Raw genomic sequence first — 13,811 nt, 5'->3', positions numbered from 1 at the left:
TAATTCTTCATATTCTGTTCTCTAATTTTCTTCATTGTATGGAGAAAAAATTTGTTGGTCACTTAAGTTAAAGATAATATAAAGTGTTAAGAATGTTATATGTTATACTAATTGTTAACACTTTATATATTATAAACAATATAAATCAGGTACAATAATTACAGAGAAATACAAATATGTATGTAGCATAATGAATATGATTTACTCCTTATTAAGATGGTAAATTTAATATGTATACTTTTTTTTTCTTTTAAGTATTTGAGAGAGAGAGCGTGCGCTCACACAAGAGAGAGCAGGAGAGGGATAGAATCTCAAGCAGGCTCTGTGCTGTCAGCACAGAGCCCAACACTGGGGCTCAATGAACCGTGAAAATCATGAACTGTGAAATCATGAAATCATGGCCTGAAATCAAGAGTTGCATGTTCAACTGCCTGAGTCAACCAGGTACTCCTACATCTTTTATTTAATATAATTCTAAATTATACTTTTTTTTTTTTTTTAAGTTTATTTATTTTGAGAGAAAGAAAGGAGAAGCAGAGAAAGAATCCCAAGCAGGCTCAGGGCTCGATCCCATGACCATGAAATCATTACCTGAGCTGATACCAAGAGTTGGACACTTAACTGACTGAGCCAGCCAGGTGCCCCTGACAAATTCTATTGTAAAGCAATAGATATAAACTTAGGTTTATTAAATATAAATGTCCACGCCTAAATACATACAAAGGTATATTAACAAATTATTGCAATCTGTGCAGGAATAATGTAAAATAAAGGTAAAAATCAAGTTTGAGTAAACCAAGGTATTTTTGTCTAGAGAATCATTATTTCCTATTTTATTTTTTTTTATTTTTTAAATAAATTTATTTATTTTGAGAGAGGCAGAGATAGCACAAGTAGGGGAGGGGTAGGGAGAGGGAGGGAGAGAGAATCCCAAGCAGGTTTTGCACTGCCAGCTCAGAGCCCAATGTGGGGCTCGAACTCACAAAACTGCGAGATCATGACCAGAGCCGAAACCAAGAGTCTGTTGCTAAACTGAGCCACCCAGGCACCCCTTTTTCCTATTTTAGATACTTAGCACATATCTTGTCCTCTCTCAAAACTATTCTTGATTTTGCCTTTCCCAAAGTCATACCCAAATTTGAAACAGTATAATTATTAAGATGTATTTTATTCTTAAACTGTCTATGGATTTTCTTTCTTTTTTTAATTTTTTTTTGTTTATTCATTTTTGAAAGAGAGAGACAGAGCACAAGTAGGGGTGGGCAGAGAGAGGGGGGACACAGAATCTGAAGCACGCTCCAGGCTCTGAGCTGTCAGTACAGAGCCTGACGTGGGGCTCAAACTCACGAACTGCGAGATCGTGACCTGAGCTGAAGTTGGGCACTCAACCAACTGAGCCACCCAGGTGCCCCTGCCTATGGGTTTTCTAAAGTGGCCATCAGATAACAAAGATTTGCTGTTCACCACATAAAAGTAAAAGCAGTAGGGATGATTGTCTAAAAATTCTCCAAACTTGAGTTCAAAATGATTATGAGCATTTTTGTCTACCAAACTTAGTATTGACAGAAATCTGACAACTTAGAAAGAGTTGATCTCTCTAGGTTAATTACATATAAGTAAAGTCTATTAAGTATCTTTTAATGAATATACATTTTTTCAAGTTAAAAGAAATATGATTGGACACAAAGATACGATAACTACCTTCCAAAAGATTGTTTCCATTATTCTAGATTCACAAATGCTCCCCTGTCTCCACCCCCTTTCCTTTCATTACAAATCTGAACAAGCATTAGGGAACTGATTCAATTAAATGGAAATCATCAGAGGCCCATTGCTATATTTAATCTTGTTATATCAGTAGCCAAGATATATACATCCACCTTGTTAAGAACTGTAGCTGCAACAAAAGTGTGAAAGCTGCAGTTGATTTGGTTCTAGGGTCTCTACTACACTTAAATAGTACAGACTCTTCCATTGACAACTAACTTGGTATTTTTTGGCGAGTCCCCTGACGTGTGAAGTGTTGTTTCTGTCTCTTTATACATCACTGTCCAATACTGCAACACTCAAAACCCTATTACCTCTCTCCTATGAGTCTGTGGTGTCATGCGTTAATCTAAGAAATTTAGACAAAAGGACCAGCCCTCTGACAGCATGGACCCTAAATACATTCCTGTTGGGATGTTAAATTATTTTTCCATGTATTTATTAAATTCTCTGTCTGTTTAGTCTGTCTGTAGTCATGCTCGTCCTACTCTTTTCCCTGAGGTTAAAGAAATCCTTTGTTTTTCTTTCTCATCTCAGGTTTGACGAGTTACTACTTTTGTTCAAACTTGTCCCCCATGACACTTTGTCACTAAGATCCACATCTCATTTATTGCCTTGTTCTCTGGTTCAGAGATACTGGAGTTCTTAGAGAGGGTCTTGGAGACACTGACAGGGACTGGTACTTTTATTAAGGCATTTTCTTATTTACAATACTAATTTGGTAAAATCTGCCTGAATCCCATGTTTCAACTTAGTACAATGCAAGAAACTACCTTTGCATAGGATGAAATATAGAATAGGACTTGGAAAGGCCCCTCAACCAAAAACTCCCTCCCATCACTGTTCGGGAGTCTGACATTCCTCTATTAGAAATGCAGTCATTTAAAGAAAAAGCAAAATTGTCTTTATTTTCAGATGACATAATTTTACACATAGAAAAATTCTAAAGACCCCCCCCCACCAAAACTTAAATCTAATTAACAAATACAGTAAAGTTGCAGGATTCAAAGTCAACATACAAAAAACTCAGCGTTTCTATTAAATTATCTGAAAAAGAAATTGTTACAATCTCATTTACAATAGTCAAAAACAATAAAATACTTAGGAATACATTTAACCAGAGAGGTAAAATATCTCTGCTCTGAAAACCACAAAACATTAATGAAAAAAAATCAAATAAGACATAAATGGAAAGATATTCTGTGTTTATGGACTGGAAGAATTAATGTTAAAATGTCCACACTATTCAAAGGCATCTGTAGATTCAATGCAATCTATATCAAAATTCCAATGGCATTTTTTTTTTTTTACAGATATAAAGAAAATAATCCTAAAATGTACATGGAACCACCAAAGACCCAGAATAACCAAAGCAATCCTGAGGGAAAGAAAAGTGGGAGGCATCATACTTACTCATTTCAAGCTATATTACAAAGCAATAGTAATCAAGCAGAATAGTACTGGCATAAAATAAATGTATAAACCAATAGAACAGAATCGAGAGCATAGAAATAAGCCCATGCATATACAGCCAACTGTATTAGACAAGGGAGCCAAGAACACTCAATGGGGAAAAGACAGTTAAATAGTGCTGGGAAACTTGGATATTCACATGTAAAAGAATGAAGCTAAATCTTTATCTTAATACCAGTCGCAAAGAATTAACTCAAAAGGGATTAAAGACTTAAATGTAAGACTAGAAACCATAAAACTAGAAGAAAACAGGAAAAAGCTCCTTGACATAGGTCTTGGCAATGACTTCTTGGATATGATACCTAAAATGCAACAAAATCGATGAACAAGTGGGACTACATTAAAAAGCCTCTGCACAGCAAAGGAAACCATCAACAAAATGAAAATACAACCTGTGGAATGGGAAAAAATATTTGCAAACCATATACCTGAGAAGGGGTTAGTATCCAAAATATATAAAGAGTCCTACAACCCAATAGCAAAATAAATAGTCCAGTTTTAAAACTGGGCCAAGGGCCTGAATACACATTTTTCCAAAGGGGATCTATGAATGGCAGGTACATGAAAAGGTGCTCAACATCACTAATCATTAGGGAATGCAAATCAAAACCACAATGAGTTATCTCATATTAGAGTATATACCATCAGGGGGCGCCTGGGGTGGCTCAGTGGTTAAGTGCCAACTTTAGCTCAGGTCATGATCTTGCAGTTTGTGAGTTCAAGCCCCACATCAGGCTCTGCGCTGACCACTCAGAGCCTGGAGCCTGCTTTGATTCTGTGTCTCCCTCTCTTCCCCTCCCTGACACTCTCTCTCTCTCTCTCTCTCTCTCTCTCTCTCTCTCTCTCTCTCTCTCTCTCTCCCCTCTGTCTCTCTCCCTCTCTCAAAAATAAAACATTTAAAAAAAAAGCTATCGTCAGAAATATAAGAGATAACATGCTGGCAAGGATGTCCAGAACATTGTTGGTGGGAATGTAAATTTGTACAGTCACTATGGAAAACAGTATGCAGTTTCCTCAAAACACTAAAAATTGAACTACCATATGATCCAGTAATTCCACTTCAGGGAATGTAATTGAAGGAAATGAAAACATTGTTGAAGAGAGATTCTACATCCTAATGTTTATAGCAGCATTACTAACATAGTCAATACATGGAAACAACCAAAGTATACATCAACAAATGAATGGATAAAGGAATTGGGTATATGTGTATAACAAGTATTATTCAGCCATTAAAAAGAAATCTGCCATTTGCAACAACATGGATGGGCCTTGATGGCATTACACTGAGAGTAGTCAGAGAAAAACAAATACTATATGATCTCACTTGTATGTGGAATCTTTTTATCTTAAAAAAAAAATTCATAGAAGAAAACATCAGATTTGTGGTTACCAAGGGTAGGAGGTGGTGGGATGGGGAATTGGATGAAGGTGGTTCAAGGGACAAAATTCCAGTTATAAGTACTAGGGTCGTAATATACAAGACGGCTATCCTTAACACTGCTGTAAGATATATTTTAAAGTCAGTACTGGAAGTCCTAGCCTCGGCAATCAGACAACAAAAAGAAATAAAAGGCATCCAAATTGGCAAGGAAGAAGTCAAACTTTCACTCTTCGCAGATGCCATGATACTCTACATGGAAAACCTGAAAGACTCCACCAAAAAATTGCTAAAGCTGATACATGAATTCAGCGAAGTCACAGGATATAAAATCAATGTACAGAAATCGGTTGCATTTCTAATACACCAATAATGAAGCAGCAGGAGATATCAAGGAATCAATACCATTTATGATTGCACTAAAACCCATAAAATACCTAGGAATAAACCTAGCCAAAGAGTAAAAGATCTGTTCACTGAAAACTATAGAAAGCTTATGAAAGAAATTGAAGGCACAAAGAAATGGAAAAACATTCCCATGCTCATGGATTGGAAGAACAAATATTGTTAAAATGTCAATACTCCCCCACCTGTTGGGATGAGCACTGGGTGTTGTATGGAAACCAATTTGACAATAAATTTCATAATAAAAAAATAAATAAAATGTCAATACTCCCCAAAGCAATCTACATATTCAATGTAATACCTATCAAAATAACACCAGCATTCTTACAGAGCTAGAACAAGCAATCCTAAAATTTGTATGGAACCACAAAAGACCCTGAATAGACAAAGTAATGTTGAAAAAGAAAAAGCTGAAAGCATCACAATTCCGGACTTAAAACTGTATTGCAAAGCTGTAATCATCAAGACAGTATGGTATAGGCACAAAAATAGATACATAGATCAACGGAAGAAAATAGAGAACCCAGAAATGGACCCACAAGCATATGGCTAAATAATCTTTGACAAAACAGGAGAGAGTATCCAGTGAAAAAAAGACAGTCTCTAGCAATTGGTACTAGGAGAACTGGACAGTGACATGCAGAAGAATGAAACTGCACCACACAAAAATAAAATGATGAAAGACCTAAACGTGAGACAACAAGTCATCAAAATCCTAGAGAAGAAAACAGGCAGCAACCTCTTTGACCTAGGCCACAGCAACTTCTTGCTTGACATGTCTCCAGAGGCAAGGAAAACAAAAACAGAAATGAACTATTGGGACCTCATCAAGATAAGCTTCTGCACAGCAAAGGAAACAAAACTAAAAGGCTAACGACAGAATCGGAGAAGATATTTGCAAATGATATATCAGATATAGGTTTAGTATCCAAAATCTATAAAAATCTTACCAAACTCAACACCCCAAAAACAAATAATCCAGTGAAGAAATAGGCAGAAGACATGAATAGATACTTTCCCAAAGACATCCAGATGACTAACAGACACATAACAAGATGCTCAACATCACTTATCATCAGGGAAATACAAATCTCATTGTGGTTACCACCTCACACCTGTCAGAATTGCTAAAATTAACAACTCAGTAAACAACAGATGTTGGCAAGGATGCAGAGAAAGAGGAACACTTTTGCACTGTTGGTGGGAATATGGCCACTCTGGACAACAGTATGGAGGTTCTGCAAAAAGTTAAAAATAGAACTACCCTATGACCCAGCAATTGTACTACTAGAAAGGATACAAAAATGCTGATTTGAAGAGGCATGTGTACCCCAATGTTTATGGCAGTGCTATCAACAATAGCCAAATTATGGAAAGAATGCAAATGTCCATCGACTGATGCATGGATAAAGAAGATGTGGTATACATACATACACACACACACACAATGGAATATTACTCAGCAATCAAAAAGAATGGAATCTTGCCATTTGCAACAACGTGGATGGAGCTAGAGTGTATTATACTAAGTGAAATAAGTCAGTCAAAGAAAGACATATATAATTTTACTCGTGGAATTTGAGAAACTCAACAGATGAACATAGGGGAAGGGAAGGAAAATGAGATAAAAACAGAGGCAAACCATAAGAGACACTTAAATACAGAGAACAAACTGAGGGTTGCTGGAGTCGGAGGGTGAGGGAGGGATGGGTTAAATGGGTAATGGGCATTAAGGAGGGCGCTTTTCAGGATGAGCACTGGGTGTCATATGTAAGAGATGAATCACTGGGTTCTACTACTGAGGCCAAGACTACACGGTATGGTATCCAACTTGAATTTAAATAAAAAATAAAAATCAATAAGATAGATCCTAAGAGTTCTCATCACAAATTAAAAAAAATAACATTGTTTTTCTTTCTATAAAACATGATGGATGTTGACTGTGATCATCACAGTATATATAAGTCAAATAATTATGTTGTGCACATTAAACTTACACAGTACTGTATGTCAATTATATCTCAGACTGGGGGAAAAGGTAAATAATTTTTTTTTAAAAAAAGAGAAAGAGGGGCGCCTGGGTGGCGCAGTCGGTTAAGCGTCCGACTTCAGCCAGGTCACGATCTCGCGGTCCGGGAGTTCGAGCCCCGCGTCAGGCTCTGGGCTGATGGCTCGGAGCCTGGAGCCTGTTTCCGATTCTGTGTCTCCCTCTCTCTCTGCCCCTCCCCCGTTCATGCTCTGTCTCTCTCTGTCCGAAAAATAAATAAACGTTGAAAAAAAAATGTTTAAAAAGAGAAAGAAATGGAGTCCTTTAATTTCCTTGCATCTTCAAGAATACAAGTGAAGGGGCAACTGTTCAGAAAAGTTACCTCTGAGCTGCTATCTGATCTCCTCAAGTCATCATTTCACTGTGATGGAGGAAGGAAGTGGAAAAGTGGGGTCATCAGGGAGCAACAGCCTCAGTGGAGCACAGACAGGTGGAGCTCCAGGGAGGAAGCCAGAATTGGGTAGAAGAAGTGTAGAGGTTCAGGGCAGAAGCCCTGATAGAGAGGGGACCCAGAAGGGCACATTTTGCCTTATAGCAAAGTATGAGTTTGGATCATTTACATGCTAATAAAATAAAAATAGTACCTTAATCTCCTCTAAAGTTCTATAGCCAAAATCCCAACAGCCAGCTGAACCAACCTTCATTGCTTTGCTGTCATACCTGCCTCAGCCCAAAACTATTTCCTGTATCTCCCCAGCTGTTTCTGAGAATTCTCCCAGCAAGACCCTCCCATGAAATGATGGCCACAATGAGTGATGGGCCCACAGGAAACCATTTTGCAACCTCTTGGATATTGCCTTTGTAGGCTAATATCCTTTGAAGATCATTGCTGCAATCATTTTGGAAGCAATAATCTCTAAGGACAGGAGGAGAGAGAAGGTGCTGTCTCTAAAATGGAACATGCCTTCCTGAGGGAGAGAGCACAGTCCACTGGGGTGAGGAAAATAAGTATTGGAAATTTTATTTCTATTTGTTTTTTCATCTAATCCCTCAAATTTATGTTTTTGTGTATATTTCATAATGTCAGAATAAAGTGTATGTGAAAAATGAGCAAATGTATAATTGTATGTATAATCAAGAAACTGTTGATATATATCTTTAGGTAAGCTACTTTAAAGAGATCATCTGTGTCTCTAAAGTTTTTTAAAGTCTCTGAGGTTTTTTTCAAAGGCATCACCCTCAAAAGGACTCCTCTTGGTCTGCCAGGTTGGAAATTCTTCCCTTGGACCAGTGTGGTGTCCATATGAGGTAAACCTGGCTCATTCAAACCATAAGAGAGTTATAAAAACTGAGAGTAATTGATGGGGGGTGGGAGGGAGAGGAGGGTGGGTGATGGGCATTGAGGAGGGCACCTGTTGGGATGAGCACTGGGTGTTGTATGGAAACCAATTTGACAATAAATTTCATATAAAAAAAAACCTGGCTCATTAAACCTCTACATTTGAATGAAAACAACCTTGCCAGGGTTAATCACATGATTCTTAGTTTGTGTGTTTGCTTTTTGCAACACCTGACTCCAAACAACTTTTGGAGGTTTCCAAATATCACATCTACCTTTCCAGGTAACCTGGCTTCATGGGTGATATTTAAAATTTTCTTTTAAGAATGTTTTAAATTAGGCTGAGAATTTTCAAGGTAACAGAATGAAGTAGGGGAGCAAGGTTTTGGAGAGTATAGGAGCTATTTTTTAAGTTTTTATTTTAATTCCAGTTTGTTAAAATTGTTACATTACAGTGTTATATTAGTTTCAAATGTACAGTATAGTAATTCAGCTATTCCATACATCACCCCTTTAAGGTGTTGTATTTTGCATTTCAAAATTAGCCACATTTTATATGTCTGAAACTGAGTAGGGTTTTTTGTTTGTTTGTTTGTTTATTTGTTTAATACACAAAGTATAGGAGGCATCTTAGGGGGAGGGAAGGCTTCAGAGAGATAATTTCAAATCAACATTTGATTGATGCCCTTTTGCAGACATTTTAATCAGCTATATACCTTATGAGGTCAACCAGAAATTGTGGGAGGAGACATTGGAAGTGGCAAATCCAAGATATAGACAGAATGTCATTACTGCACACACAGAACATCATCAAAATTAAGGGCACATCCTAGCCCTGTTACTGGCTATGGAACTTCAGAAAGTAATTTAATCTCTGGGTTTCAGTTTTCTCATCCTTACATTGAAGATGATAAATATCGTAAGACTAGAATGAGGAAATAAACATAAAGCTACTGATTTACTGCCTAGAACACAGTAGCTGTCATTGTTTTTGTTAGTAATATGGTAGTAATATGTTTTCTTCAGAAATTAACTTGGTCATTGACCTTTTTAATATTTCACCTCTGGGGAGAGAGCCAAAGCATAAGAGGCTGTTAAAAACTGAGAACAAACTGAGGGTTGATGGGGGGTGGGAGGGAGGGGAGGGTGGGTGATGGGTATTGAGGAGGGCACCTTTTGGGATGAGCACTGGGTGTTGTATGGAAACCAATTTGACAGTAAATTTCATATATTAAAAAAAAATATTTCACCTCTGCCCCCATGCTAAGGACTAGGCTATCAGTGACACCAGCCTGTGGGGAGAACCTTAGACAGGTCCCTCCTTTGGCCAAAGTTTTGAAGGAGAAAAGTGAATTTTAAGGTTCTTTGAAGTTCTAGCTTGGTAAGTGGGCATCCTCATTCTCCAGATAATTAGAATGTGGAATATAGACTGCAGCAGCTAGCACTGCACCTGTCTCCAGAGTAGGGGTTACTTCCTAAGTATTTATGCAATTGAATTCTATCCATAATCCTGCCACTGTGCATAAGAATTTAAGCTCACAGGAGGCGCCTGCGTGGCTTGGTTGAGTGTCTGACTTCAGCTCAGGTCATGATCTGTGACTGTGCTGACAGATCAGAGCATGGAGCCTGCTTCAGATTTGTGTGTGTGTCTCTCTCTCTTTGCCCCTCCCCCACTTTCTCTCTCTCTCTCTCTCTCTCTCTCTCTCTCTCTCTCTCTCTCTCTCTCTCTCAAAAATAAATAAAACCATTAAAGAATTTGAGCTCATGGGACAGAATTGATGTGAAATTTTTTAAAAGGAGCCTGATATTTATGTGCTGATTTGGGGTATCTGGTGCCTAAAATGTTTATGCCCCTGTGCAGACATGGTAGTTAGTTTGCTTACCTGAGATTATCAGACCCTCTGGAAGGTTACCACTGAAGTTTAGTCTTGAACTTAGGTAGATCAACAAAACACCCATGCAGTTTCCTCCTTCTCAAAACCATCTGAAAATGAGGGTTGGATGAGGGGCAGAGAAATGACAATGTTGGCTAAGGCAGAGTTGCTATTCTCAAGGGCTGAACTTGCCTTTTGGAAATTCTGTGCCCAGCTCCCAATCTTCACATTACACCAGAAGGCAATGGGCTAAACTGATGTTAAGGCCAGACCTGGAAAAGGGAAAAAGCAACGTACAAAAAGCAAAGAGCTTCTAAGGGAAAAGGTCTACGTTGTACCTACAGCAACTATGTATCGGTTTTCTTCATTATCATGAGTTTTAATAATTGAATATACTTTGACATTAAGAAAATCTTCCATCATTCTTCCTTCAATAAACAGCTTTGTGTGCAGAAGGATCTTATTAGTAAAGGTATTTAGACAGATCTACTCATTGAATATTGATCAATGTTGGCAAATTAATCTTATTCTCTAATTAATATACTCCATACTCTGATCTAATCCATGCCCTTCTGACTGTCCTACCCGCCCCCCCCACACACACCTTCATGCCGAGCCACCTTCCATACAGAGCTCACTCTTAGGTATACCTTCATCTTTCTGCTCGTCTTTAATCAGAAGGCTCCTCTCCTCTCAGACCATCCACCAATTCTGAAGATATCTGAGGCTCTCACAACCTCCCTCTCTGACCCCCTACTGTGGGGATAAGACCTGGCCTTGGGATGTTTACACAGGGTTTCACTGGTAAAGACATTGAAGACCTCCTGAGATCTCCACAACATGGACGCTCGACCCAAGACTCAGCTCAGGAGCACCAAGGCCCTGAAGCATCATTAAAATCCATAGCCTCAGTATGCATGAGAATATGAGATAAAATGAGAATAGAACCTATCTCTTAGCACCACTCTATAAATATAGATATGCTTAAAACAACTCATGCACTACACATAAGAGCAAGTCTTTGCAAGAATGGTATTGAACGGCTATGAGGAAACCAGTGTTTCTTCACATTATAAACAACACAATACATTCAAAACTATATTGGGTTTAACTTGTTTCTTCCCTTAAGATACTCTGACCAAAATTCTATAATGCACAGCAATCTCAAGTTCAGTTAATTATACTCTTAACAAAAAAATCAACATAAAAATGTGTACATACTCAAATTTGACTTTAACTTTTATGCTTTTAGGACTTTTTAATAAAGTATAAGTTCACATATTGGAACAGATCACTTATCTGATTGTTTTAATTTTAGACAGCATGGACACAAGCTCAAAGGACATCTGAGCAGAGACCTCTTTTTTTTTTTTGAATAAAACTCCAAAAAATCCTCAGAGATGTAAGTGATAAAGAATTAACTTGTTCTTTACCTGTGAAAGTGCTAATCCAGACTCTCTGGCTCCAATTCCTTAAGTTTGAGGTAATAAAAATACTTCCACTGAGGTCACTTTGTAAAACGTCTTTGTTTTAATTTTAGAATCCAGTGCAATAAAGAACTAGGAAGTAGTGACAGAAGAGCTGGGGAATGGAGGATGGGGGATTCCAAGCCCATGGCAGACCCTTAGCAATGGGAGGAGATTGGTGCAGACCCAGGGATTCAGGAGGGGCAGATGACCTGGGGAGCAGATGAAGGAGCATAGATTCTGGGGAGAGAAAGCCGTGTATGTGAGAGAGTGAAGGACATGATGGGAAAGAGAATTATGCAGGATAGGAGAGGATGTGTTTAGGAATGGAGCCATGTAGAGAACTGGGGAAGCCAAACCCCCAGCTTTCCATGGCATTGACTTGGGATGATCAAATGGCTAAGACGTGATGCTCACAGCCATGACCCCTAAAACATTCCACATGTTTTTGCCAGTTTCAAATTACAGCGAACAGCCTACAGTTACTTATTTCATTCTTTAAAAATTAGAAAAGGCATTTTAACATTCAGAATGGATTTGGCAAAGCTAAGCCCTACTTGGGTGGTTACTCTTTGTGGCTATTAAATTACAGTTTGTCAGTTAATGAGGAACTCACCCCCCATACAACCCACGAAGAAAGAGAAGCAAGTAGAACAGAAATGAGCAAATGCATCCATGCCCAGACTTCAATCACTCTCTGTATGTGCAGCTCTTCTCAGAATGCTGAAGCTTGCAGGTCCTTATAAAGCTTTCTAATTTTCTGACATCAAAGGCACAATTAGTAACTATGTCCTCTCCCACCCCTTTCTGCATTTCACACTTTCAAAGCTTCAGCCATGTTTTAGCCTTTCATCTTCTTAAAAGTAAACAACGTGGCTTTTTTTAAGGAACATATTAAATAAACCCAAATAGCACTGATGTTCGTGTGGCACTGTATTTTGTTTGAGACTTTAATCTCTGTTTTGTTCTCTCAGTTGCCAGGCCTTTATGTTCTTTTGATTGAGGTCAGCATCTATTCCAGGCATTTGTTTTTGAAAGCATGAAATTATTAAGGGGTATTAGACCAGAGAGAGGGGTGAGAGGTATTTTGGGGGTTGAGAGAAATGAAGTTCTGCAGCCCACACCTAAGTAGAGGCTCAGAGTGACAGAGCCCAGAGAGGGACATCTAACAGGTCTCACTCCAGACACAGGACTTTTACAGAGATTCCTGTGTGCTAGCAGGAGTCTGAAGCAGATAAAGTGTTTGTGCTAAAGAGGCCCTTTCTTTCTTTCTTTCTTTCTTTCTTTTCTTTCTTTCTTTCTTCCTTTCTTTCTTTCTTTCTTTCTTTCTTTCTTTCTTTCTTTCTTTCTTTCTTTCTTTCTTCTTTCTTTCTTTCTTTCTTTTTTCTTTTTTTCTTTTTTTTTTTTTTTTTTTTTGCCTTGTTATGCTGGCTAGGACCACCACTAATTATTGAGTAGAAATGATAAGATCACATATCATTGTATTTTTCTGAGCAACAATAACTCAAGCTCAACACGAAGACTTGGGCTTGGAGTAGGCAGGTAGGCAGAACCAGGAAAACTTCACTTCACACAAACACCACTAAGCTGCTACGACTTTCATTTATTTGCTCCTTTCAACAGACTAAACAGTACCTGCTTGCAAGCCAGGGGAATGGGATGAATGGCTGCTTGGTTCAGAGATTGGTCATCCTTCTGTCTGCATTAGCTGCTGCTCACTGCTGGCTGGTACACTGCTGGCTGCTCACTGCTGGCTGGTGCCCTTTACTGTGGATGTCTTCACAAAAGACTGGAGTCCTTTTATGGTGTGTGGCAGTTTATGGCTGGTTCAGTGCACTTCAGAGTAAAAGTTTGTCGGAGAGGGCGGGGTGTGGTGAGCTGGGCTTAATATGCAAACTAAAATGGCCCTCAGCACTTGGAGTGCACCTCTCAGTATATGGTCCGCAGCAGATATGAATATCATTCATATTCTGATTGGTTTCACCTCAAATTACCAAACTAATTTCATAACTGTTTACATATTATGCTTACAAGTTATGCAATTTTTTAAATCAGTATGTTTCAGAACATGGCTGTACTTTCTAAAACATGCTCATTACAACTTATCTACAAGTTTGAG

General features: G+C 38.3%; 1 long non-coding RNA gene across 1 annotated transcript; it reads left to right on the top strand.

The window, feature by feature from the left end:
- Positions 1-298: 298 nt before the first annotated feature.
- Positions 299-8,123, top strand: LOC111559805. Its single transcript, XR_002741104.2, has 2 exons — positions 299-444; positions 7,771-8,123. It is a non-coding gene; the product is annotated as an uncharacterized LOC111559805 (long non-coding RNA).
- The last annotated feature ends 5,688 nt before the right edge of the window (positions 8,124-13,811 follow it).

Source organism: Felis catus, chromosome A3, assembly GCF_018350175.1.
Source record: "Felis catus isolate Fca126 chromosome A3, F.catus_Fca126_mat1.0, whole genome shotgun sequence".
Classification (NCBI taxonomy): Eukaryota; Metazoa; Chordata; class Mammalia; order Carnivora; family Felidae; genus Felis; species Felis catus.
The sequence above is the reverse complement of the archived record's forward strand: the minus strand, read 5'-3'. Positions and strand labels throughout refer to the sequence as shown.